This window comes from Neomonachus schauinslandi, chromosome 14, assembly GCF_002201575.2.
Source record: "Neomonachus schauinslandi chromosome 14, ASM220157v2, whole genome shotgun sequence".
NCBI lineage: Eukaryota > Metazoa > Chordata > Mammalia > Carnivora > Phocidae > Neomonachus > Neomonachus schauinslandi.
In genome coordinates this window covers 75,832,298-75,837,046 of record NC_058416.1, presented here as the reverse complement: position 1 = coordinate 75,837,046, position 4,749 = coordinate 75,832,298, and the positions used below count along the sequence as shown (strand labels likewise).

Genomic DNA, 4,749 nt, shown 5'->3' with positions numbered 1-4,749 from the left:
CTCTTTTTTTTTCTAAATGGCAAAGTTCACACCGGTAACTGTGCCATTTTGGGAGACATAAATCCTGGGAGACACACACACACACGCACAAAACCACACGCCCACTCAGAATCCCACCTCGACACTTCACACGCAGACACACCCCACCACCACAAACACAAACATGCTACCTGAATGCGGCACAGCCACTTAGAAAAACATAACCGTGGTTCTCCATGTGCAAAACCCTTTTTTTCACCACACCTCTGATCCTCATTCCAGTGGGAACCCAGAATCTGAATGGCGCTCCTGACCAAAGACAGCAAGAGACGGATTCCAAAATACGTACCGCTTTCATTTGTTACTGACACCACCTGCAGTTACAGAAAAGAGGACACCATGAGGCGCAGGTCACGCTGTACACTGTCTGCGTGAGCTTTAGTTCTCTCAGTGACTTTAGGAGACTAGGTGGACCCCTGTGTTTGAGTCCAAGGCCCCCAAAGTAAGTGACCTGGATGCCTGTAGGAAGTTGTTTTTCCTGGGGGATGTGTCTGTCCAGTCCATTCAGGATGGCGACTACAAAAGTCTTCATCCAAGCAGGAGAAACTGTGGCTGAGGGCAAGGATCCTACCACAGCGATTATAACCAGGTTTGGTGTGGCCAGTGGTAAATGTCCTCTCGAATCAGCTAATGGCTGGCAAGAGACAACCACTCAGCACTCTCCCCAACAGGGAAATTATATATATATCTCAAATGGATATATATATATATATGTTTTCCATAAAATTAGTATAAAAGTAATTTTATTTCCATATACAAGCAGTTTACATTAAGAAAATGAATTTTGTTATTATTATGTTCAATTGGCCAACATATAGTATATTGTCTGATTTTCATCTGCATTTGATTGGAAAGAAACCAAGAAAGCAACATTTGTTCCTCGGGTAAAGACAGGCAAGCTCACCTTGGCAATCCACAGGTCCTCCTCATCCGGGATACTCTTCTGCAGCCATGCCCAAACTGCACAGTTGTCAGGAACATCTAGAAGGACACAGAGTATCTGTCAGCACATTGGTGGTGCTGCTCAAGAATAATTTGCGGAGGGGCACCTGATTGGCTCAGTCGGTTAAGCATCTACCTTCAGCTCAGTTCATGATCTCAGGTTCCTGGGATTGACTCCCGTGTGGGGCTCCCTGCTCAGCGAGGGTCTGCTTTCCTCTCTCCATCTGCCCCTCCCACCTGTTTGTGCTCTTTCTCTCTCTCTCAAATCAATAAATAAAATCTAAAAAAAAAAAAGGAATGAGTAACTCGGGGAGTATTGCTAGGTATCAATGGGGGTCAAGGAATATGGCAGCATTTGCTTGCCAGGCATGGGCTGAACTGCCACCGTTGGGCCTCCGGCGGTAATAGGGCTATAACGTTTGCCCTGTGAGGAGATTTTTTTTTGTTTTTTCCTTTGAGAATGTTGACATTGGCCATCGTGCAGTGGGATATATCTCCTGGAGAAATATGCAATCTCTCTCTCACTCTTTCCATCTCTCCCTCTCCCTCTCCGTCTCTGTCTCTCTGTGTCTTTCTTTGTCTGTCTTGCTCTCTGCCTCTCCCTTTCTCCCACACAAACACACACACTCACAATCACACTACAGAGAGCCACAGAAGACACCCCAACCCGAAGCCTCATGCACACACACCCAAACCACCCCCAGGGAATACATCGGCTTCCTAGTACTGTAGACACATGGACATACTTTTTCACCCGGGAAATCTGCCTGTCCCCCACATCCACAAAGGTCCTACCAGGAAACTGGAATCAGGGCGGCTCTCCGGACTGAAGATTGCAAGGATGCCCCCCACCTGCCTTACCATCTAGAGTTTTTTCACAGGAGGAGACTGATTCCAGAATACGTACTGTTCTCGCTCACTCCTGAAGTTCCTGTAAGCTGCAGTTACAGAAAAGAGGACACCATGAGGCTCAGGTCATGCTGTACACTATCTGTCTGCACTGATCCTGAGTTCTCTTAACGACTTTAGGAAACCAGATGGACCCCAGTGTTTGAGTCCAAGGCCCCCAAAGTATGGGAACTGGATGCCTATAGGAAGTTGTTTTTCCTGGGGTACGTGTCTGTCCAGTCCATTCAAGATGGTGACTACAAAATTTTTTATCCAAGCAAGAGAAACTGTTGCTGACGGAATGGATCCTACCACGGCGTTTTTAACCAGGTTTGGTGTTGCCAATGGTAAATGTCCTCTCAAATCAGCTAATGGTTGGCAAGAGACAACCACTCAGCACTCTCACTATAAGGGAAATTATATATAAATATATATGTATGTTTATAACATCTCAAGTGTACAGTGTCCAATTTTCATCTGCATTTGATTGGAAAGAAACAAAGAAAGCAATATTTGTTCCTCGGGCAAAGAACGTCAGGCTCACTGTGGCCAGAGATGCGTCTTCATCAATGCTAACTCCAGGTGTCTCAAGCGTTTCTTCCGTGAGATCTAGGACACAGAGTAACTGTCAGCACATTGGTGGTATTGCTCAAGAATAAGTCAGGGAGTGTTGCTTGATACGGACATGAGGCTAGAGTGTATGGAGCCAGTTGGTTACCAAGCATGGACTGAAGTGCCAATGTTGGGCCACCCACAGAAATAAGACTGTGAAGTGTGCGGCGTGATAAAATTGTTTTGAGAAAGTTGACATCATGCAGTCATATATCTGACATCTCTCCTGGAGAAACCCATTTATTTCTCTCTCTCTCTGTCTTTCTTCGTCTCTCTCTTTCTGTCTCTGTCTCTGTCTCTCTCTCTCTCTCTCACACACACACACACAGGCTCACAATCACCCAACATAGAGCCACACAGGACACCTAAACCCCAAGCCTCATGCACACACACCCACACCACCCACAGGGAATAAATTGGCTTTCTAGTACTGTAGAAACATGGACATAGTTTCTCACCTGGGAAATCTGCCTTTCCCCCACACCCCTAAGCCTCGGTCCTACCAGGAATCTGGAATCAGGGTGGCTCTCCAGACTGAGGACAGCAAGGATGCCCCACCTGCCTTACCATGTAGAGTTTTTCCTCAGCAAGAGACTGATTCCAGAATACGTACCACTAGTGCTTGTTCCTGGGGCCACCTGCATTTACAGAAAAGAAAACACCATGAGGGTCAGACCCTATGTGTACTGTGTCAATGGTTCTCTTGGTGACTATTGAAAACCCAATGAGAAATAGTAGTAAAGACAAAGGCCCCCAAAGCAAAGCACAGAGTGCACCCATGGAAAAGCCATGAGCTTTTCCTGGGGGGATAGATCTCTCAAGTTCACTGAAGCAGCAATGACAAATCTCTTAATTCATGGAGGAAAAACTGCTTCTGAGGAAAACGTCCCCTACCACACAGTTTACAACCGCCCCTTCCAACACCCCAAGAAAAGGGTACCTAACATCTAAGAAACACACGTTGTCCTATTTGAAGTCACTTCAAAAAGAGGAAAATCAAGAAAGAAACATTTCTCTCTCAGGCAAAGACAGGCAAGCTTACCCAAGAAGTCAATTTTTCCTTGCCAAGCTTCTTGACCACAATGCTGTCAGGATCTAAGAGGACACAGAGTACCTGTCAGTCCATTGGTGTTGCTGCTCAGGGATTACTGTGCGATCACTGTTGAGATGGATATGGGGCAAGCCTGTACGGGAGGGACTGATTCGTAAGCATGGACTGAGCTGCTGTTGGGCCATCCTCCTTGGTGGATGAGGAAAAGCAAACAAGAGGAAGAGGAAACGAAGGAGAAACAGAGCCTTTGACTTTCTAGCTTAAGGCAACCTAGTCGATGTGAGTCAGTTAGTCTACAAATAGGTAGCCTGAATGCAAACTGTGGTGTAGTGAGGCAGCCCACCCCTCCCTCGGCCCGTTGTGAGGTCTCTTCATTTGCCCTGCCAGGAGGAAGCTCCTCCAACTGGCCATCCAAATGGGAGACAGACTAGGAGACACAGAGTCACTTCCAGCCCTTGGTCATCTATCTCATGAATTACTCAGAGAGCTCTGCTTGACTTGAAGGAGAGACCAGTGTCGATGGATGTGGTTAGTTCAAAAGCAGGCAGTTGCCAATGGCAAGATTTGATTCCTTCTGATGGTTGAGTATATCTATATAAGAAACTGAGGGCTGCTGAAGGGGGGTTGGTTATGGATGTGGTTGGTTAAAAAGTACGCAATTGCCAGTGGCAAGATTTGATTTCTTCAATGGTTGAGTAATGTTCCAGTGTATCTATATAACAAACAGAGGGCTGGTGAAGGGGGTCATGGGGTAATTGGGTGATGGGCCTTAAGGAGGGCACTTGATGGAATGAGCACGGGGTGTTATATGCAACAGATGAATCACTAAATTCTACCCCTGAAACTAATACTACAGTATATGTTACCTAATTTGAATTTAAATTTAAAAAAAAAGCGTGCTGTTGGCTATCGGTGAGCCACCCTTCTTCATGGAAGGAGATGCGAAGAGGAGCAGAAAAGAAGGGAGAACAGAGTCTTGGCTTTGCCATTCAAGACAAAGGTACACCTCAAACTTAACTCGACTTCAATTAATAAATAATAATGAGGAGGAGGAGCAAGATGGCGGAGGAGTAGGAGACCTGGATTTCGTCTGGTCCCAGGAATTCAGCTAGATAGGGATCAAACCATTCTGAACACCTATGAACTCAACAGGAGATCAAAGAAAAGAAGAGCAGCAACTCTCTGAACAGAAAAGCGACCACTTTCTGGAAGGTAGG

At 46.1% G+C, this 4,749-nt stretch overlaps 1 long non-coding RNA gene across 1 annotated transcript; it reads right to left on the bottom strand.

Annotated features, from left to right (window-relative positions):
* Positions 1-943: 943 nt before the first annotated feature.
* On the bottom strand, positions 944-3,572 carry LOC110592573. Its single transcript, XR_002481113.1, has 3 exons — positions 3,524-3,572; positions 3,095-3,119; positions 944-1,020 (listed from the first exon to the last, which is right to left on the bottom strand). It is a non-coding gene; the product is annotated as an uncharacterized LOC110592573 (long non-coding RNA).
* Positions 3,573-4,749: the final 1,177 nt, after the last annotated feature.